Source organism: Hyla sarda, unplaced genomic scaffold (assembly GCF_029499605.1).
Source record: "Hyla sarda isolate aHylSar1 unplaced genomic scaffold, aHylSar1.hap1 scaffold_2775, whole genome shotgun sequence".
NCBI classification, from domain to species: domain Eukaryota; kingdom Metazoa; phylum Chordata; class Amphibia; order Anura; family Hylidae; genus Hyla; species Hyla sarda.
In genome coordinates, this window is record NW_026609477.1 from 1 (window position 1) to 22890 (window position 22890).

Below are 22890 nucleotides of genomic sequence, written 5' to 3' on the forward strand. Positions count from 1 at the left end.
AAGGGCCTCGCACCTTCTGATGCATCAGGTAGGTGCACAATAGCATAGCCTAACCCTCTGTACTTTGGTCTATATTGATGCGGGACATAGACAGCCAGCTGATGACCAATCCATTAGTGCAATGGATGGCTGGAAGCATTTGTCTTTGCCTTTGCAATACCACAGAAGCAATGCATGGTCAATGTACAGCAATGACACACCTGTGTGAACAGCCAGGAGACCCCCCCCCCCCATGTTATGTTACATAGTTACATAGTTAGTACGGTCGAAAAAAGACATATGTCCATCACGTTCAACCAGGGAATTAAGGGGTAGGGGTGTGGCGCGATATTGGGGAAGGGATGAGATTTTATATTTCTTCATAAGCATTAATCTTATTTTGTCAATTAGGAACATTCAGCACCCACCCGCTATCAAGGCAGCTGCCTATCATGTCATGCCCTACCTGCACAGGTGTGCTGGCTACTCAAATGATCCAATTAAGGAGGCCATTTAGTCAGCAGCAGCAGAAGTCCTGTGCCTGGACGCTCCAACAGGGGCCAGACACAAGCAGAAGCAGAAGCAGCAGAAGCAGCAGCAGCACCACCTTTTGTTTTTTGGCTGCAGCAGCAGCAAGGCCCACAGGGCTGGCTAGCTGGCTAGCCAGCAAGCAGGTAGCAATGAAAGTAGGAATCTTTCTTTTTAACCCTGTAAGGGGGTGGTGCACTGTACCCGAAGATACTGCCATATCGGGTCAATGCATAGGGCGACGGAAGCAAGCTTCGAAATCGGCCCCCGTTCTCAAAAATCCATTTAATATATGGTCCCCAGATAGGGGACGTATCAGATATTAAACTGATAAGAACAGATACTACACTTGATCTTAGCCAAAAGGCCGAGAAGCGATAACCGTGAAAGGGGCGGGCCCAACAAGGTCCCCTTCATGGGCACTATCACTGCTTGCTGTCAGGGAGGCTGCCAGACAATTTTCCATGCACACTCTGGGCTGGGGGGCAGTCAACCACCAGTACACACAGCAGAACCTAAACCCATACCATTATTGCTAAGCAGCAAGACAGGGGCCCATTGCACTCCCACGGGGCCTTTTTAAATGCAATCCATAACCCGGATTTGCCAGGAACCCTTCTTACTCCTCCTACTTGCATGTGACACTGGGCTTAGGATCTGCATAGGAAACACACACACAAGCACACACCTACCTTTGTTGCCTGCAGATGCCTCCTTGGCTGTCCCCAAACGGTATCAAACCAACACCCACGGGAAGCTGTAAGCATAGAGGACATGCCTGCACCCCATTGGACTTACCTGTGTGGGTTAAATCCGGGTTATTTGACAACCTATGGCGGTGATGGTTCTGCTCAGGCAGAGCAGTGCTGATGCTCCTCATAAAGCTGTCGCTGCTGTGAAGGTTCTAGGTGACATCACAAATCCCTATGGTTACATACACAACAAAGCTGGGTTGTTGTTGTTTACACTCTGCAAGGCCTGTGGAAGTGAGTGACATCATAGCACTGTAGTTCTGAGGGTTCTAGATGGATGCAACAATCTCCTGTTGCTTCTATGAAGGCCATAATAGACGACATCACCAAACAGCTCCATAGTCACATACACAGCAAAGGAGAGATGTTGTTTACACCTAGTGATGTCAGTGGTATTGAGTGACATCACAGCACAGTGCTAAGGCTCCTGGGCCTGGACACAGCAGCGGCTGCAATATCTCAACGGAGAATACGTTTATATATATGTGTGTGTGTGCGCGTATATATATATATATATATATATATATATATATATATATATATATTTCTCCGCCGAAATCACTTTTAAACCCATTTCCACCTTTTTTTCCCTTCTCTTCCTCTTACTTTTTTTTCACGTTTTTTTACGTTTTTCTCCTTTTCGCCTCTTTTCTGGGCGTATTATTCTTCTTTTTCTTCTTTTTTTTCGTCTAATGCATACCCCATCAGTGCAGCAATGCTTATTCAATACCGCCAGCAGATGGAGACACTGGGGGATAATTTTCTAAGGATTTATACTGATTTTTCCTGTCTGAATTTGTCGCACAGAAAGTTGCAGGCCAAATATGTGTGACATTTCTGCGACTTTAGCTTCTAGAGCATTTTTACAACATTATACATAGGTGCTGAATACATAAAAAGCGACTGTTCAGCGACAGACAAGTCGCATCGGCTGAAAGTAGGCCAGAATGTCAGTCCATGTTGGAGCAGGTTTAGATACAGTCTAAAGTATAGATCTCAAAGTCTGTGCACAGAATTTAGCAAGGGCCTCGCACCTTCTGATGCATCAGGTAGGTGCACAATAGCATAGCCTAACCCTCTGTACTTTGGTCTATATTGATGCGGGACATAGACAGCCAGCTGATGACCAATCCATTAGTGCAATGGATGGCTGGAAGCATTTGTCTTTGCCTTTGCAATACCACAGAAGCAATGCATGGTCAATGTACAGCAATGACACACCTGTGTGAACAGCCAGGAGACCCCCCCCCCCCCATGTTATGTTACATAGTTACATAGTTAGTACGGTCGAAAAAAGACATATGTCCATCACGTTCAACCAGGGAATTAAGGGGTAGGGGTGTGGCGCGATATTGGGGAAGGGATGAGATTTTATATTTCTTCATAAGCATTAATCTTATTTTGTCAATTAGGAACATTCAGCACCCACCCGCTATCAAGGCAGCTGCCTATCATGTCATGCCCTACCTGCACAGGTGTGCTGGCTACTCAAATGATCCAATTAAGGAGGCCATTTAGTCAGCAGCAGCAGAAGTCCTGTGCCTGGACGCTCCAACAGGGGCCAGACACAAGCAGAAGCAGAAGCAGCAGAAGCAGCAGCAGCACCACCTTTTGTTTTTTGGCTGCAGCAGCAGCAAGGCCCACAGGGCTGGCTAGCTGGCTAGCCAGCAAGCAGGTAGCAATGAAAGTAGGAATCTTTCTTTTTAACCCTGTAAGGGGGTGGTGCACTGTACCCGAAGATACTGCCATATCGGGTCAATGCATAGGGCGACGGAAGCAAGCTTCGAAATCGGCCCCCGTTCTCAAAAATCCATTTAATATATGGTCCCCAGATAGGGGACGTATCAGATATTAAACTGATAAGAACAGATACTACACTTGATCTTAGCCAAAAGGCCGAGAAGCGATAACCGTGAAAGGGGCGGGCCCAACAAGGTCCCCTTCATGGGCACTATCACTGCTTGCTGTCAGGGAGGCTGCCAGACAATTTTCCATGCACACTCTGGGCTGGGGGGCAGTCAACCACCAGTACACACAGCAGAACCTAAACCCATACCATTATTGCTAAGCAGCAAGACAGGGGCCCATTGCACTCCCACGGGGCCTTTTTAAATGCAATCCATAACCCGGATTTGCCAGGAACCCTTCTTACTCCTCCTACTTGCATGTGACACTGGGCTTAGGATCTGCATAGGAAACACACACACAAGCACACACCTACCTTTGTTGCCTGCAGATGCCTCCTTGGCTGTCCCCAAACGGTATCAAACCAACACCCACGGGAAGCTGTAAGCATAGAGGACATGCCTGCACCCCATTGGACTTACCTGTGTGGGTTAAATCCGGGTTATTTGACAACCTATGGCGGTGATGGTTCTGCTCAGGCAGAGCAGTGCTGATGCTCCTCATAAAGCTGTCGCTGCTGTGAAGGTTCTAGGTGACATCACAAATCCCTATGGTTACATACACAACAAAGCTGGGTTGTTGTTGTTTACACTCTGCAAGGCCTGTGGAAGTGAGTGACATCATAGCACTGTAGTTCTGAGGGTTCTAGATGGATGCAACAATCTCCTGTTGCTTCTATGAAGGCCATAATAGACGACATCACCAAACAGCTCCATAGTCACATACACAGCAAAGGAGAGATGTTGTTTACACCTAGTGATGTCAGTGGTATTGAGTGACATCACAGCACAGTGCTAAGGCTCCTGGGCCTGGACACAGCAGCGGCTGCAATATCTCAACGGAGAATACGTTTATATATATGTGTGTGTGTGCGCGTATATATATATATAGTATATATATATATATATATATATATATATATTTCTCCGCCGAAATCACTTTTAAACCCATTTCCACCTTTTTTTCCCTTCTCTTCCTCTTACTTTTTTTTCACGTTTTTTTACGTTTTTCTCCTTTTCGCCTCTTTTCTGGGCGTATTATTCTTCTTTTTCTTCTTTTTTTTCGTCTAATGCATACCCCATCAGTGCAGCAATGCTTATTCAATACCGCCAGCAGATGGAGACACTGGGGGATAATTTTCTAAGGATTTATACTGATTTTTCCTGTCTGAATTTGTCGCACAGAAAGTTGCAGGCCAAATATGTGTGACATTTCTGCGACTTTAGCTTCTAGAGCATTTTTACAACATTATACATAGGTGCTGAATACATAAAAAGCGACTGTTCAGCGACAGACAAGTCGCATCGGCTGAAAGTAGGCCAGAATGTCAGTCCATGTTGGAGCAGGTTTAGATACAGTCTAAAGTATAGATCTCAAAGTCTGTGCACAGAATTTAGCAAGGGCCTCGCACCTTCTGATGCATCAGGTAGGTGCACAATAGCATAGCCTAACCCTCTGTACTTTGGTCTATATTGATGCGGGACATAGACAGCCAGCTGATGACCAATCCATTAGTGCAATGGATGGCTGGAAGCATTTGTCTTTGCCTTTGCAATACCACAGAAGCAATGCATGGTCAATGTACAGCAATGACACACCTGTGTGAACAGCCAGGAGACCCCCCCCCCCCATGTTATGTTACATAGTTACATAGTTAGTACGGTCGAAAAAAGACATATGTCCATCACGTTCAACCAGGGAATTAAGGGGTAGGGGTGTGGCGCGATATTGGGGAAGGGATGAGATTTTATATTTCTTCATAAGCATTAATCTTATTTTGTCAATTAGGAACATTCAGCACCCACCCGCTATCAAGGCAGCTGCCTATCATGTCATGCCCTACCTGCACAGGTGTGCTGGCTACTCAAATGATCCAATTAAGGAGGCCATTTAGTCAGCAGCAGCAGAAGTCCTGTGCCTGGACGCTCCAACAGGGGCCAGACACAAGCAGAAGCAGAAGCAGCAGAAGCAGCAGCAGCACCACCTTTTGTTTTTTGGCTGCAGCAGCAGCAAGGCCCACAGGGCTGGCTAGCTGGCTAGCCAGCAAGCAGGTAGCAATGAAAGTAGGAATCTTTCTTTTTAACCCTGTAAGGGGGTGGTGCACTGTACCCGAAGATACTGCCATATCGGGTCAATGCATAGGGCGACGGAAGCAAGCTTCGAAATCGGCCCCCGTTCTCAAAAATCCATTTAATATATGGTCCCCAGATAGGGGACGTATCAGATATTAAACTGATAAGAACAGATACTACACTTGATCTTAGCCAAAAGGCCGAGAAGCGATAACCGTGAAAGGGGCGGGCCCAACAAGGTCCCCTTCATGGGCACTATCACTGCTTGCTGTCAGGGAGGCTGCCAGACAATTTTCCATGCACACTCTGGGCTGGGGGGCAGTCAACCACCAGTACACACAGCAGAACCTAAACCCATACCATTATTGCTAAGCAGCAAGACAGGGGCCCATTGCACTCCCACGGGGCCTTTTTAAATGCAATCCATAACCCGGATTTGCCAGGAACCCTTCTTACTCCTCCTACTTGCATGTGACACTGGGCTTAGGATCTGCATAGGAAACACACACACAAGCACACACCTACCTTTGTTGCCTGCAGATGCCTCCTTGGCTGTCCCCAAACGGTATCAAACCAACACCCACGGGAAGCTGTAAGCATAGAGGACATGCCTGCACCCCATTGGACTTACCTGTGTGGGTTAAATCCGGGTTATTTGACAACCTATGGCGGTGATGGTTCTGCTCAGGCAGAGCAGTGCTGATGCTCCTCATAAAGCTGTCGCTGCTGTGAAGGTTCTAGGTGACATCACAAATCCCTATGGTTACATACACAACAAAGCTGGGTTGTTGTTGTTTACACTCTGCAAGGCCTGTGGAAGTGAGTGACATCATAGCACTGTAGTTCTGAGGGTTCTAGATGGATGCAACAATCTCCTGTTGCTTCTATGAAGGCCATAATAGACGACATCACCAAACAGCTCCATAGTCACATACACAGCAAAGGAGAGATGTTGTTTACACCTAGTGATGTCAGTGGTATTGAGTGACATCACAGCACAGTGCTAAGGCTCCTGGGCCTGGACACAGCAGCGGCTGCAATATCTCAACGGAGAATACGTTTATATATATGTGTGTGTGTGCGCGTATATATATATATATATATATATATATATATATATATATATATTTCTCCGCCGAAATCACTTTTAAACCCATTTCCACCTTTTTTTCCCTTCTCTTCCTCTTACTTTTTTTTCACGTTTTTTTACGTTTTTCTCCTTTTCGCCTCTTTTCTGGGCGTATTATTCTTCTTTTTCTTCTTTTTTTTTGTCTAATGCATACCCCATCAGTGCAGCAATGCTTATTCAATACCGCCAGCAGATGGAGACACTGGGGGATAATTTTCTAAGGATTTATACTGATTTTTCCTGTCTGAATTTGTCGCACAGAAAGTTGCAGGCCAAATATGTGTGACATTTCTGCGACTTTAGCTTCTAGAGCATTTTTACAACATTATACATAGGTGCTGAATACATAAAAAGCGACTGTTCAGCGACAGACAAGTCGCATCGGCTGAAAGTAGGCCAGAATGTCAGTCCATGTTGGAGCAGGTTTAGATACAGTCTAAAGTATAGATCTCAAAGTCTGTGCACAGAATTTAGCAAGGGCCTCGCACCTTCTGATGCATCAGGTAGGTGCACAATAGCATAGCCTAACCCTCTGTACTTTGGTCTATATTGATGCGGGACATAGACAGCCAGCTGATGACCAATCCATTAGTGCAATGGATGGCTGGAAGCATTTGTCTTTGCCTTTGCAATACCACAGAAGCAATGCATGGTCAATGTACAGCAATGACACACCTGTGTGAACAGCCAGGAGACCCCCCCCCCCCATGTTATGTTACATAGTTACATAGTTAGTACGGTCGAAAAAAGACATATGTCCATCACGTTCAACCAGGGAATTAAGGGGTAGGGGTGTGGCGCGATATTGGGGAAGGGATGAGATTTTATATTTCTTCATAAGCATTAATCTTATTTTGTCAATTAGGAACATTCAGCACCCACCCGCTATCAAGGCAGCTGCCTATCATGTCATGCCCTACCTGCACAGGTGTGCTGGCTACTCAAATGATCCAATTAAGGAGGCCATTTAGTCAGCAGCAGCAGAAGTCCTGTGCCTGGACGCTCCAACAGGGGCCAGACACAAGCAGAAGCAGAAGCAGCAGAAGCAGCAGCAGCACCACCTTTTGTTTTTTGGCTGCAGCAGCAGCAAGGCCCACAGGGCTGGCTAGCTGGCTAGCCAGCAAGCAGGTAGCAATGAAAGTAGGAATCTTTCTTTTTAACCCTGTAAGGGGGTGGTGCACTGTACCCGAAGATACTGCCATATCGGGTCAATGCATAGGGCGACGGAAGCAAGCTTCGAAATCGGCCCCCGTTCTCAAAAATCCATTTAATATATGGTCCCCAGATAGGGGACGTATCAGATATTAAACTGATAAGAACAGATACTACACTTGATCTTAGCCAAAAGGCCGAGAAGCGATAACCGTGAAAGGGGCGGGCCCAACAAGGTCCCCTTCATGGGCACTATCACTGCTTGCTGTCAGGGAGGCTGCCAGACAATTTTCCATGCACACTCTGGGCTGGGGGGCAGTCAACCACCAGTACACACAGCAGAACCTAAACCCATACCATTATTGCTAAGCAGCAAGACAGGGGCCCATTGCACTCCCACGGGGCCTTTTTAAATGCAATCCATAACCCGGATTTGCCAGGAACCCTTCTTACTCCTCCTACTTGCATGTGACACTGGGCTTAGGATCTGCATAGGAAACACACACACAAGCACACACCTACCTTTGTTGCCTGCAGATGCCTCCTTGGCTGTCCCCAAACGGTATCAAACCAACACCCACGGGAAGCTGTAAGCATAGAGGACATGCCTGCACCCCATTGGACTTACCTGTGTGGGTTAAATCCGGGTTATTTGACAACCTATGGCGGTGATGGTTCTGCTCAGGCAGAGCAGTGCTGATGCTCCTCATAAAGCTGTCGCTGCTGTGAAGGTTCTAGGTGACATCACAAATCCCTATGGTTACATACACAACAAAGCTGGGTTGTTGTTGTTTACACTCTGCAAGGCCTGTGGAAGTGAGTGACATCATAGCACTGTAGTTCTGAGGGTTCTAGATGGATGCAACAATCTCCTGTTGCTTCTATGAAGGCCATAATAGACGACATCACCAAACAGCTCCATAGTCACATACACAGCAAAGGAGAGATGTTGTTTACACCTAGTGATGTCAGTGGTATTGAGTGACATCACAGCACAGTGCTAAGGCTCCTGGGCCTGGACACAGCAGCGGCTGCAATATCTCAACGGAGAATACGTTTATATATATGTGTGTGTGTGCGCGTATATATATATATATATATATATATATATATATATATATATATATTTCTCCGCCGAAATCACTTTTAAACCCATTTCCACCTTTTTTTCCCTTCTCTTCCTCTTACTTTTTTTTCACGTTTTTTTACGTTTTTCTCCTTTTCGCCTCTTTTCTGGGCGTATTATTCTTCTTTTTCTTCTTTTTTTTTGTCTAATGCATACCCCATCAGTGCAGCAATGCTTATTCAATACCGCCAGCAGATGGAGACACTGGGGGATAATTTTCTAAGGATTTATACTGATTTTTCCTGTCTGAATTTGTCGCACAGAAAGTTGCAGGCCAAATATGTGTGACATTTCTGCGACTTTAGCTTCTAGAGCATTTTTACAACATTATACATAGGTGCTGAATACATAAAAAGCGACTGTTCAGCGACAGACAAGTCGCATCGGCTGAAAGTAGGCCAGAATGTCAGTCCATGTTGGAGCAGGTTTAGATACAGTCTAAAGTATAGATCTCAAAGTCTGTGCACAGAATTTAGCAAGGGCCTCGCACCTTCTGATGCATCAGGTAGGTGCACAATAGCATAGCCTAACCCTCTGTACTTTGGTCTATATTGATGCGGGACATAGACAGCCAGCTGATGACCAATCCATTAGTGCAATGGATGGCTGGAAGCATTTGTCTTTGCCTTTGCAATACCACAGAAGCAATGCATGGTCAATGTACAGCAATGACACACCTGTGTGAACAGCCAGGAGACCCCCCCCCCCCATGTTATGTTACATAGTTACATAGTTAGTACGGTCGAAAAAAGACATATGTCCATCACGTTCAACCAGGGAATTAAGGGGTAGGGGTGTGGCGCGATATTGGGGAAGGGATGAGATTTTATATTTCTTCATAAGCATTAATCTTATTTTGTCAATTAGGAACATTCAGCACCCACCCGCTATCAAGGCAGCTGCCTATCATGTCATGCCCTACCTGCACAGGTGTGCTGGCTACTCAAATGATCCAATTAAGGAGGCCATTTAGTCAGCAGCAGCAGAAGTCCTGTGCCTGGACGCTCCAACAGGGGCCAGACACAAGCAGAAGCAGAAGCAGCAGAAGCAGCAGCAGCACCACCTTTTGTTTTTTGGCTGCAGCAGCAGCAAGGCCCACAGGGCTGGCTAGCTGGCTAGCCAGCAAGCAGGTAGCAATGAAAGTAGGAATCTTTCTTTTTAACCCTGTAAGGGGGTGGTGCACTGTACCCGAAGATACTGCCATATCGGGTCAATGCATAGGGCGACGGAAGCAAGCTTCGAAATCGGCCCCCGTTCTCAAAAATCCATTTAATATATGGTCCCCAGATAGGGGACGTATCAGATATTAAACTGATAAGAACAGATACTACACTTGATCTTAGCCAAAAGGCCGAGAAGCGATAACCGTGAAAGGGGCGGGCCCAACAAGGTCCCCTTCATGGGCACTATCACTGCTTGCTGTCAGGGAGGCTGCCAGACAATTTTCCATGCACACTCTGGGCTGGGGGGCAGTCAACCACCAGTACACACAGCAGAACCTAAACCCATACCATTATTGCTAAGCAGCAAGACAGGGGCCCATTGCACTCCCACGGGGCCTTTTTAAATGCAATCCATAACCCGGATTTGCCAGGAACCCTTCTTACTCCTCCTACTTGCATGTGACACTGGGCTTAGGATCTGCATAGGAAACACACACACAAGCACACACCTACCTTTGTTGCCTGCAGATGCCTCCTTGGCTGTCCCCAAACGGTATCAAACCAACACCCACGGGAAGCTGTAAGCATAGAGGACATGCCTGCACCCCATTGGACTTACCTGTGTGGGTTAAATCCGGGTTATTTGACAACCTATGGCGGTGATGGTTCTGCTCAGGCAGAGCAGTGCTGATGCTCCTCATAAAGCTGTCGCTGCTGTGAAGGTTCTAGGTGACATCACAAATCCCTATGGTTACATACACAACAAAGCTGGGTTGTTGTTGTTTACACTCTGCAAGGCCTGTGGAAGTGAGTGACATCATAGCACTGTAGTTCTGAGGGTTCTAGATGGATGCAACAATCTCCTGTTGCTTCTATGAAGGCCATAATAGACGACATCACCAAACAGCTCCATAGTCACATACACAGCAAAGGAGAGATGTTGTTTACACCTAGTGATGTCAGTGGTATTGAGTGACATCACAGCACAGTGCTAAGGCTCCTGGGCCTGGACACAGCAGCGGCTGCAATATCTCAACGGAGAATACGTTTATATATATGTGTGTGTGTGCGCGTATATATATATATATATATATATATATATATATATATATATTTCTCCGCCGAAATCACTTTTAAACCCATTTCCACCTTTTTTTCCCTTCTCTTCCTCTTACTTTTTTTTCACGTTTTTTTACGTTTTTCTCCTTTTCGCCTCTTTTCTGGGCGTATTATTCTTCTTTTTCTTCTTTTTTTTTGTCTAATGCATACCCCATCAGTGCAGCAATGCTTATTCAATACCGCCAGCAGATGGAGACACTGGGGGATAATTTTCTAAGGATTTATACTGATTTTTCCTGTCTGAATTTGTCGCACAGAAAGTTGCAGGCCAAATATGTGTGACATTTCTGCGACTTTAGCTTCTAGAGCATTTTTACAACATTATACATAGGTGCTGAATACATAAAAAGCGACTGTTCAGCGACAGACAAGTCGCATCGGCTGAAAGTAGGCCAGAATGTCAGTCCATGTTGGAGCAGGTTTAGATACAGTCTAAAGTATAGATCTCAAAGTCTGTGCACAGAATTTAGCAAGGGCCTCGCACCTTCTGATGCATCAGGTAGGTGCACAATAGCATAGCCTAACCCTCTGTACTTTGGTCTATATTGATGCGGGACATAGACAGCCAGCTGATGACCAATCCATTAGTGCAATGGATGGCTGGAAGCATTTGTCTTTGCCTTTGCAATACCACAGAAGCAATGCATGGTCAATGTACAGCAATGACACACCTGTGTGAACAGCCAGGAGACCCCCCCCCCCCATGTTATGTTACATAGTTACATAGTTAGTACGGTCGAAAAAAGACATATGTCCATCACGTTCAACCAGGGAATTAAGGGGTAGGGGTGTGGCGCGATATTGGGGAAGGGATGAGATTTTATATTTCTTCATAAGCATTAATCTTATTTTGTCAATTAGGAACATTCAGCACCCACCCGCTATCAAGGCAGCTGCCTATCATGTCATGCCCTACCTGCACAGGTGTGCTGGCTACTCAAATGATCCAATTAAGGAGGCCATTTAGTCAGCAGCAGCAGAAGTCCTGTGCCTGGACGCTCCAACAGGGGCCAGACACAAGCAGAAGCAGAAGCAGCAGAAGCAGCAGCAGCACCACCTTTTGTTTTTTGGCTGCAGCAGCAGCAAGGCCCACAGGGCTGGCTAGCTGGCTAGCCAGCAAGCAGGTAGCAATGAAAGTAGGAATCTTTCTTTTTAACCCTGTAAGGGGGTGGTGCACTGTACCCGAAGATACTGCCATATCGGGTCAATGCATAGGGCGACGGAAGCAAGCTTCGAAATCGGCCCCCGTTCTCAAAAATCCATTTAATATATGGTCCCCAGATAGGGGACGTATCAGATATTAAACTGATAAGAACAGATACTACACTTGATCTTAGCCAAAAGGCCGAGAAGCGATAACCGTGAAAGGGGCGGGCCCAACAAGGTCCCCTTCATGGGCACTATCACTGCTTGCTGTCAGGGAGGCTGCCAGACAATTTTCCATGCACACTCTGGGCTGGGGGGCAGTCAACCACCAGTACACACAGCAGAACCTAAACCCATACCATTATTGCTAAGCAGCAAGACAGGGGCCCATTGCACTCCCACGGGGCCTTTTTAAATGCAATCCATAACCCGGATTTGCCAGGAACCCTTCTTACTCCTCCTACTTGCATGTGACACTGGGCTTAGGATCTGCATAGGAAACACACACACAAGCACACACCTACCTTTGTTGCCTGCAGATGCCTCCTTGGCTGTCCCCAAACGGTATCAAACCAACACCCACGGGAAGCTGTAAGCATAGAGGACATGCCTGCACCCCATTGGACTTACCTGTGTGGGTTAAATCCGGGTTATTTGACAACCTATGGCGGTGATGGTTCTGCTCAGGCAGAGCAGTGCTGATGCTCCTCATAAAGCTGTCGCTGCTGTGAAGGTTCTAGGTGACATCACAAATCCCTATGGTTACATACACAACAAAGCTGGGTTGTTGTTGTTTACACTCTGCAAGGCCTGTGGAAGTGAGTGACATCATAGCACTGTAGTTCTGAGGGTTCTAGATGGATGCAACAATCTCCTGTTGCTTCTATGAAGGCCATAATAGACGACATCACCAAACAGCTCCATAGTCACATACACAGCAAAGGAGAGATGTTGTTTACACCTAGTGATGTCAGTGGTATTGAGTGACATCACAGCACAGTGCTAAGGCTCCTGGGCCTGGACACAGCAGCGGCTGCAATATCTCAACGGAGAATACGTTTATATATATGTGTGTGTGTGCGCGTATATATATATATATATATATATATATATATATATATATATTTCTCCGCCGAAATCACTTTTAAACCCATTTCCACCTTTTTTTCCCTTCTCTTCCTCTTACTTTTTTTTCACGTTTTTTTACGTTTTTCTCCTTTTCGCCTCTTTTCTGGGCGTATTATTCTTCTTTTTCTTCTTTTTTTTTGTCTAATGCATACCCCATCAGTGCAGCAATGCTTATTCAATACCGCCAGCAGATGGAGACACTGGGGGATAATTTTCTAAGGATTTATACTGATTTTTCCTGTCTGAATTTGTCGCACAGAAAGTTGCAGGCCAAATATGTGTGACATTTCTGCGACTTTAGCTTCTAGAGCATTTTTACAACATTATACATAGGTGCTGAATACATAAAAAGCGACTGTTCAGCGACAGACAAGTCGCATCGGCTGAAAGTAGGCCAGAATGTCAGTCCATGTTGGAGCAGGTTTAGATACAGTCTAAAGTATAGATCTCAAAGTCTGTGCACAGAATTTAGCAAGGGCCTCGCACCTTCTGATGCATCAGGTAGGTGCACAATAGCATAGCCTAACCCTCTGTACTTTGGTCTATATTGATGCGGGACATAGACAGCCAGCTGATGACCAATCCATTAGTGCAATGGATGGCTGGAAGCATTTGTCTTTGCCTTTGCAATACCACAGAAGCAATGCATGGTCAATGTACAGCAATGACACACCTGTGTGAACAGCCAGGAGACCCCCCCCCCCCATGTTATGTTACATAGTTACATAGTTAGTACGGTCGAAAAAAGACATATGTCCATCACGTTCAACCAGGGAATTAAGGGGTAGGGGTGTGGCGCGATATTGGGGAAGGGATGAGATTTTATATTTCTTCATAAGCATTAATCTTATTTTGTCAATTAGGAACATTCAGCACCCACCCGCTATCAAGGCAGCTGCCTATCATGTCATGCCCTACCTGCACAGGTGTGCTGGCTACTCAAATGATCCAATTAAGGAGGCCATTTAGTCAGCAGCAGCAGAAGTCCTGTGCCTGGACGCTCCAACAGGGGCCAGACACAAGCAGAAGCAGAAGCAGCAGAAGCAGCAGCAGCACCACCTTTTGTTTTTTGGCTGCAGCAGCAGCAAGGCCCACAGGGCTGGCTAGCTGGCTAGCCAGCAAGCAGGTAGCAATGAAAGTAGGAATCTTTCTTTTTAACCCTGTAAGGGGGTGGTGCACTGTACCCGAAGATACTGCCATATCGGGTCAATGCATAGGGCGACGGAAGCAAGCTTCGAAATCGGCCCCCGTTCTCAAAAATCCATTTAATATATGGTCCCCAGATAGGGGACGTATCAGATATTAAACTGATAAGAACAGATACTACACTTGATCTTAGCCAAAAGGCCGAGAAGCGATAACCGTGAAAGGGGCGGGCCCAACAAGGTCCCCTTCATGGGCACTATCACTGCTTGCTGTCAGGGAGGCTGCCAGACAATTTTCCATGCACACTCTGGGCTGGGGGGCAGTCAACCACCAGTACACACAGCAGAACCTAAACCCATACCATTATTGCTAAGCAGCAAGACAGGGGCCCATTGCACTCCCACGGGGCCTTTTTAAATGCAATCCATAACCCGGATTTGCCAGGAACCCTTCTTACTCCTCCTACTTGCATGTGACACTGGGCTTAGGATCTGCATAGGAAACACACACACAAGCACACACCTACCTTTGTTGCCTGCAGATGCCTCCTTGGCTGTCCCCAAACGGTATCAAACCAACACCCACGGGAAGCTGTAAGCATAGAGGACATGCCTGCACCCCATTGGACTTACCTGTGTGGGTTAAATCCGGGTTATTTGACAACCTATGGCGGTGATGGTTCTGCTCAGGCAGAGCAGTGCTGATGCTCCTCATAAAGCTGTCGCTGCTGTGAAGGTTCTAGGTGACATCACAAATCCCTATGGTTACATACACAACAAAGCTGGGTTGTTGTTGTTTACACTCTGCAAGGCCTGTGGAAGTGAGTGACATCATAGCACTGTAGTTCTGAGGGTTCTAGATGGATGCAACAATCTCCTGTTGCTTCTATGAAGGCCATAATAGACGACATCACCAAACAGCTCCATAGTCACATACACAGCAAAGGAGAGATGTTGTTTACACCTAGTGATGTCAGTGGTATTGAGTGACATCACAGCACAGTGCTAAGGCTCCTGGGCCTGGACACAGCAGCGGCTGCAATATCTCAACGGAGAATACGTTTATATATATGTGTGTGTGTGCGCGTATATATATATATATATATATATATATATATATATATATATATTTCTCCGCCGAAATCACTTTTAAACCCATTTCCACCTTTTTTTCCCTTCTCTTCCTCTTACTTTTTTTTCACGTTTTTTTACGTTTTTCTCCTTTTCGCCTCTTTTCTGGGCGTATTATTCTTCTTTTTCTTCTTTTTTTTTGTCTAATGCATACCCCATCAGTGCAGCAATGCTTATTCAATACCGCCAGCAGATGGAGACACTGGGGGATAATTTTCTAAGGATTTATACTGATTTTTCCTGTCTGAATTTGTCGCACAGAAAGTTGCAGGCCAAATATGTGTGACATTTCTGCGACTTTAGCTTCTAGAGCATTTTTACAACATTATACATAGGTGCTGAATACATAAAAAGCGACTGTTCAGCGACAGACAAGTCGCATCGGCTGAAAGTAGGCCAGAATGTCAGTCCATGTTGGAGCAGGTTTAGATACAGTCTAAAGTATAGATCTCAAAGTCTGTGCACAGAATTTAGCAAGGGCCTCGCACCTTCTGATGCATCAGGTAGGTGCACAATAGCATAGCCTAACCCTCTGTACTTTGGTCTATATTGATGCGGGACATAGACAGCCAGCTGATGACCAATCCATTAGTGCAATGGATGGCTGGAAGCATTTGTCTTTGCCTTTGCAATACCACAGAAGCAATGCATGGTCAATGTACAGCAATGACACACCTGTGTGAACAGCCAGGAGACCCCCCCCCCCCATGTTATGTTACATAGTTACATAGTTAGTACGGTCGAAAAAAGACATATGTCCATCACGTTCAACCAGGGAATTAAGGGGTAGGGGTGTGGCGCGATATTGGGGAAGGGATGAGATTTTATATTTCTTCATAAGCATTAATCTTATTTTGTCAATTAGGAACATTCAGCACCCACCCGCTATCAAGGCAGCTGCCTATCATGTCATGCCCTACCTGCACAGGTGTGCTGGCTACTCAAATGATCCAATTAAGGAGGCCATTTAGTCAGCAGCAGCAGAAGTCCTGTGCCTGGACGCTCCAACAGGGGCCAGACACAAGCAGAAGCAGAAGCAGCAGAAGCAGCAGCAGCACCACCTTTTGTTTTTTGGCTGCAGCAGCAGCAAGGCCCACAGGGCTGGCTAGCTGGCTAGCCAGCAAGCAGGTAGCAATGAAAGTAGGAATCTTTCTTTTTAACCCTGTAAGGGGGTGGTGCACTGTACCCGAAGATACTGCCATATCGGGTCAATGCATAGGGCGACGGAAGCAAGCTTCGAAATCGGCCCCCGTTCTCAAAAATCCATTTAATATATGGTCCCCAGATAGGGGACGTATCAGATATTAAACTGATAAGAACAGATACTACACTTGATCTTAGCCAAAAGGCCGAGAAGCGATAACCGTGAAAGGGGCGGGCCCAACAAGGTCCCCTTCATGGGCACTATCACTGCTTGCTGTCAGGGAGGCTGCCAGACAATTTTCCATGCACACTCTGGGCTGGGGGGCAGTCAACCACCAGTACACACAGCAGAACCTAAACCCATACCATTATTGCTAAGCAGCAAGACAGGGGCCCATTGCACTCCCACGGGGCCTTTTTAAATGCAATCCATAACCCGGATTTGCCAGGAACCCTTCTTACTCCTCCTACTTGCATGTGACACTGGGCTTAGGATCTGCATAGGAAACACACACACAAGCACACACCTACCTTTGTTGCCTGCAGATGCCTCCTTGGCTGTCCCCAAACGGTATCAAACCAACACCCACGGGAAGCTGTAAGCATAGAGGACATGCCTGCACCCCATTGGACTTACCTGTGTGGGTTAAATCCGGGTTATTTGACAACCTATGGCGGTGATGGTTCTGCTCAGGCAGAGCAGTGCTGATGCTCCTCATAAAGCTGTCGCTGCTGTGAAGGTTCTAGGTGACATCACAAATCCCTATGGTTACATACACAACAAAGCTGGGTTGTTGTTGTTTACACTCTGCAAGGCCTGTGGAAGTGAGTGACATCATAGCACTGTAGTTCTGAGGGTTCTAGATGGATGCAACAATCTCCTGTTGCTTCTATGAAGGCCATAATAGACGACATCACCAAACAGCTCCATAGTCACATACACAGCAAAGGAGAGATGTTGTTTACACCTAGTGATGTCAGTGGTATTGAGTGACATCACAGCACAGTGCTAAGGCTCCTGGGCCTGGACACAGCAGCGGCTGCAATATCTCAACGGAGAATACGTTTATATATATGTGTGTGTGTGCGCGTATATATATATATATATATATATATATATATATATATATATATATATATTTCTCCGCCGAAATCACTTTTAAACCCATTTCCACCTTTTTTTCCCTTCTCTTCCTCTTACTTTTTTTTCACGTTTTTTTACGTTTTTCTCCTTTTCGCCTCTTTTCTGGGCGTATTATTCTTCTTTTTCTTCTTTTTTTTTGTCTAATGCATACCCCATCAGTGCAGCAATGCTTATTCAATACCGCCAGCAGATGGAGACACTGGGGGATAATTTTCTAAGGATTTATACTGATTTTTCCTGTCTGAATTTGTCGCACAGAAAGTTGCAGGCCAAATATGTGTGACATTTCTGCGACTTTAGCTTCTAGAGCATTTTTACAACATTATACATAGGTGCTGAATACATAAAAAGCGACTGTTCAGCGACAGACAAGTCGCATCGGCTGAAAGTAGGCCAGAATGTCAGTCCATGTTGGAGCAGGTTTAGATACAGTCTAAAGTATAGATCTCAAAGTCTGTGCACAGAATTTAGCAAGGGCCTCGCACCTTCTGATGCATCAGGTAGGTGCACAATAGCATAGCCTAACCCTCTGTACTTTGGTCTATATTGATGCGGGACATAGACAGCCAGCTGATGACCAATCCATTAGTGCAATGGATGGCTGGAAGCATTTGTCTTTGCCTTTGCAATACCACAGAAGCAATGCATGGTCAATGTACAGCAATGACACACCTGTGTGAACAGCCAGGAGACCCCCCCCCCCCATGTTATGTTACATAGTTACATAGTTAGTACGGTCGAAAAAAGACATATGTCCATCACGTTCAACCAGGGAATTAAGGGGTAGGGGTGTGGCGCGATATTGGGGAAGGGATGAGATTTTATATTTCTTCATAAGCATTAATCTTATTTTGTCAATTAGGAACATTCAGCACCCACCCGCTATCAAGGCAGCTGCCTATCATGTCATGCCCTACCTGCACAGGTGTGCTGGCTACTCAAATGATCCAATTAAGGAGGCCATTTAGTCAGCAGCAGCAGAAGTCCTGTGCCTGGACGCTCCAACAGGGGCCAGACACAAGCAGAAGCAGAAGCAGCAGCAGCACCACCTTTTGTTTTTTGGCTGCAGCAGCAGCAAGGCCCACAGGGCTGGCTAGCTGGCTAGCCAGCAAGCAGGTAGCAATGAAAGTAGGAATCTTTCTTTTTAACCCTGTAAGGGGGTGGTGCACTGTACCCGAAGATACTGCCATATCGGGTCAATGCATAGGGCGACGGAAGCAAGCTTCGAAATCGGCCCCCGTTCTCAAAAATCCATTTAATATATGGTCCCCAGATAGGGGACGTATCAGATATTAAACTGATAAGAACAGATACTACACTTGATCTTAGCCAAAAGGCCGAGAAGCGATAACCGTGAAAGGGGCGGGCCCAACAAGGTCCCCTTCATGGGCACTATCACTGCTTGCTGTCAGGGAGGCTGCCAGACAATTTTCCATGCACACTCTGGGCTGGGGGGCAGTCAACCACCAGTACACACAGCAGAACCTAAACCCATACCATTATTGCTAAGCAGCAAGACAGGGGCCCATTGCACTCCCACGGGGCCTTTTTAAATGCAATCCATAACCCGGATTTGCCAGGAACACTTCTTACTCCTCCTACTTGCATGTGACACTGGGCTTAGGATCTGCATAGGAAACACACACACAAGCACACACCTACCTTTGTTGCCTGCAGATGCCTCCTTGGCTGTCCCCAAACGGTATCAAACCAACACCCACGGGAAGCTGTAAGCATAGAGGACATGCCTGCACCCCATTGGACTTACCTGTGTGGGTTAAATCCGGGTTATTTGACAACCTATGGCGGTGATGGTTCTGCTCAGGCAGAGCAGTGCTGATGCTCCTCATAAAGCTGTCGCTGCTGTGAAGGTTCTAGGTGACATCACAAATCCCTATGGTTACATACACAACAAAGCTGGGTTGTTGTTGTTTACACTCTGCAAGGCCTGTGGAAGTGAGTGACATCATAGCACTGTAGTTCTGAGGGTTCTAGATGGATGCAACAATCTCCTGTTGCTTCTATGAAGGCCATAATAGACGACATCACCAAACAGCTCCATAGTCACATACACAGCAAAGGAGAGATGTTGTTTACACCTAGTGATGTCAGTGGTATTGAGTGACATCACAGCACAGTGCTAAGGCTCCTGGGCCTGGACACAGCAGCGGCTGCAATATCTCAACGGAGAATACGTTTATATATATGTGTGTGTGTGCGCGTATATATATATATATATATATATATATATATATATATATATATATATATATTCTCCGCCGAAATCACTTTTAAACCCATTTCCACCTTTTTTTCCCTTCTCTTCCTCTTACTTTTTTTTCACGTTTTTTTACGTTTTTCTCCTTTTCGCCTCTTTTCTGGGCGTATTATTCTTCTTTTTCTTCTTTTTTTTTGTCTAATGCATACCCCATCAGTGCAGCAATGCTTATTCAATACCGCCAGCAGATGGAGACACTGGGGGATAATTTTCTAAGGATTTATACTGATTTTTCCTGTCTGAATTTGTCGCACAGAAAGTTGCAGGCCAAATATGTGTGACATTTCTGCGACTTTAGCTTCTAGAGCATTTTTACAACATTATACATAGGTGCTGAATACATAAAAAGCGACTGTTCAGCGACAGACAAGTCGCATCGGCTGAAAGTAGGCCAGAATGTCAGTCCATGTTGGAGCAGGTTTAGATACAGTCTAAAGTATAGATCTCAAAGTCTGTGCACAGAATTTAGCAAGGGCCTCGCACCTTCTGATGCATCAGGTAGGTGCACAATAGCATAGCCTAACCCTCTGTACTTTGGTCTATATTGATGCGGGACATAGACAGCCAGCTGATGACCAATCCATTAGTGCAATGGATGGCTGGAAGCATTTGTCTTTGCCTTTGCAATACCACAGAAGCAATGCATGGTCAATGTACAGCAATGACACACCTGTGTGAACAGCCAGGAGACCCCCCCCCCCCCATGTTATGTTACATAGTTACATAGTTAGTACGGTCGAAAAAAGACATATGTCCATCACGTTCAACCAGGGAATTAAGGGGTAGGGGTGTGGCGCGATATTGGGGAAGGGATGAGATTTTATATTTCTTCATAAGCATTAATCTTATTTTGTCAATTAGGAACATTCAGCACCCACCCGCTATCAAGGCAGCTGCCTATCATGTCATGCCCTACCTGCACAGGTGTGCTGGCTACTCAAATGATCCAATTAAGGAGGCCATTTAGTCAGCAGCAGCAGAAGTCCTGTGCCTGGACGCTCCAACAGGGGCCAGACACAAGCAGAAGCAGAAGCAGCAGAAGCAGCAGCAGCACCACCTTTTGTTTTTTGGCTGCAGCAGCAGCAAGGCCCACAGGGCTGGCTAGCTGGCTAGCCAGCAAGCAGGTAGCAATGAAAGTAGGAATCTTTCTTTTTAACCCTGTAAGGGGGTGGTGCACTGTACCCGAAGATACTGCCATATCGGGTCAATGCATAGGGCGACGGAAGCAAGCTTCGAAATCGGCCCCCGTTCTCAAAAATCCATTTAATATATGGTCCCCAGATAGGGGACGTATCAGATATTAAACTGATAAGAACAGATACTACACTTGATCTTAGCCAAAAGGCCGAGAAGCGATAACCGTGAAAGGGGCGGGCCCAACAAGGTCCCCTTCATGGGCACTATCACTGCTTGCTGTCAGGGAGGCTGCCAGACAATTTTCCATGCACACTCTGGGCTGGGGGGCAGTCAACCACCAGTACACACAGCAGAACCTAAACCCATACCATTATTGCTAAGCAGCAAGACAGGGGCCCATTGCACTCCCACGGGGCCTTTTTAAATGCAATCCATAACCCGGATTTGCCAGGAACCCTTCTTACTCCTCCTACTTGCATGTGACACTGGGCTTAGGATCTGCATAGGAAACACACACACAAGCACACACCTACCTTTGTTGCCTGCAGATGCCTCCTTGGCTGTCCCCAAACGGTATCAAACCAACACCCACGGGAAGCTGTAAGCATAGAGGACATGCCTGCACCCCATTGGACTTACCTGTGTGGGTTAAATCCGGGTTATTTGACAACCTATGGCGGTGATGGTTCTGCTCAGGCAGAGCAGTGCTGATGCTCCTCATAAAGCTGTCGCTGCTGTGAAGGTTCTAGGTGACATCACAAATCCCTATGGTTACATACACAACAAAGCTGGGTTGTTGTTGTTTACACTCTGCAAGGCCTGTGGAAGTGAGTGACATCATAGCACTGTAGTTCTGAGGGTTCTAGATGGATGCAACAATCTCCTGTTGCTTCTATGAAGGCCATAATAGACGACATCACCAAACAGCTCCATAGTCACATACACAGCAAAGGAGAGATGTTGTTTACACCTAGTGATGTCAGTGGTATTGAGTGACATCACAGCACAGTGCTAAGGCTCCTGGGCCTGGACACAGCAGCGGCTGCAATATCTCAACGGAGAATACGTTTATATATATGTGTGTGTGTGCGCGTATATATATATATATATATATATATATATATATATATATATATATATATATATATTTCTCCGCCGAAATCACTTTTAAACCCATTTCCACCTTTTTTTCCCTTCTCTTCCTCTTACTTTTTTTTCACGTTTTTTTACGTTTTTCTCCTTTTCGCCTCTTTTCTGGGCGTATTATTCTTCTTTTTCTTCTTTTTTTTTGTCTAATGCATACCCCATCAGTGCAGCAATGCTTATTCAATACCGCCAGCAGATGGAGACACTGGGGGATAATTTTCTAAGGATTTATACTGATTTTTCCTGTCTGAATTTGTCGCACAGAAAGTTGCAGGCCAAATATGTGTGACATTTCTGCGACTTTAGCTTCTAGAGCATTTTTACAACATTATACATAGGTGCTGAATACATAAAAAGCGACTGTTCAGCGACAGACAAGTCGCATCGGCTGAAAGTAGGCCAGAATGTCAGTCCATGTTGGAGCAGGTTTAGATACAGTCTAAAGTATAGATCTCAAAGTCTGTGCACAGAATTTAGCAAGGGCCTCGCACCTTCTGATGCATCAGGTAGGTGCACAATAGCATAGCCTAACCCTCTGTACTTTGGTCTATATTGATGCGGGACATA

The 22890-nt window shown here is 46.0% G+C and overlaps 10 non-coding genes across 10 annotated transcripts; all 10 read right to left on the bottom strand.

Annotated features, from left to right (window-relative positions):
* Positions 1–695: 695 nt before the first annotated feature.
* LOC130325937 (U2 spliceosomal RNA) lies at positions 696–886 on the bottom strand. The gene has a single exon (XR_008870658.1). It is a non-coding gene; the product is annotated as a U2 spliceosomal RNA (small nuclear RNA).
* A 2090-nt stretch (positions 887–2976) lies between these two features.
* Positions 2977–3167, bottom strand: LOC130325948 (U2 spliceosomal RNA). The gene has a single exon (XR_008870668.1). It is a non-coding gene; the product is annotated as a U2 spliceosomal RNA (small nuclear RNA).
* A 2090-nt stretch (positions 3168–5257) lies between these two features.
* Positions 5258–5448, bottom strand: LOC130325949 (U2 spliceosomal RNA). Its single transcript, XR_008870669.1, has one exon. It is a non-coding gene; the product is annotated as a U2 spliceosomal RNA (small nuclear RNA).
* A 2087-nt stretch (positions 5449–7535) lies between these two features.
* LOC130325950 (U2 spliceosomal RNA) lies at positions 7536–7726 on the bottom strand. The gene has a single exon (XR_008870670.1). It is a non-coding gene; the product is annotated as a U2 spliceosomal RNA (small nuclear RNA).
* A 2089-nt stretch (positions 7727–9815) lies between these two features.
* On the bottom strand, positions 9816–10006 carry LOC130325951 (U2 spliceosomal RNA). The gene has a single exon (XR_008870671.1). It is a non-coding gene; the product is annotated as a U2 spliceosomal RNA (small nuclear RNA).
* Positions 10007–12091: 2085 nt separating this feature from the next.
* Positions 12092–12282, bottom strand: LOC130325938 (U2 spliceosomal RNA). Its single transcript, XR_008870659.1, has one exon. It is a non-coding gene; the product is annotated as a U2 spliceosomal RNA (small nuclear RNA).
* Positions 12283–14367: 2085 nt separating this feature from the next.
* On the bottom strand, positions 14368–14558 carry LOC130325939 (U2 spliceosomal RNA). The gene has a single exon (XR_008870660.1). It is a non-coding gene; the product is annotated as a U2 spliceosomal RNA (small nuclear RNA).
* A 2087-nt stretch (positions 14559–16645) lies between these two features.
* On the bottom strand, positions 16646–16836 carry LOC130325940 (U2 spliceosomal RNA). Its single transcript, XR_008870661.1, has one exon. It is a non-coding gene; the product is annotated as a U2 spliceosomal RNA (small nuclear RNA).
* A 2084-nt stretch (positions 16837–18920) lies between these two features.
* On the bottom strand, positions 18921–19111 carry LOC130325941 (U2 spliceosomal RNA). The gene has a single exon (XR_008870662.1). It is a non-coding gene; the product is annotated as a U2 spliceosomal RNA (small nuclear RNA).
* Positions 19112–21206: 2095 nt separating this feature from the next.
* Positions 21207–21397, bottom strand: LOC130325942 (U2 spliceosomal RNA). The gene has a single exon (XR_008870663.1). It is a non-coding gene; the product is annotated as a U2 spliceosomal RNA (small nuclear RNA).
* Positions 21398–22890: the final 1493 nt, after the last annotated feature.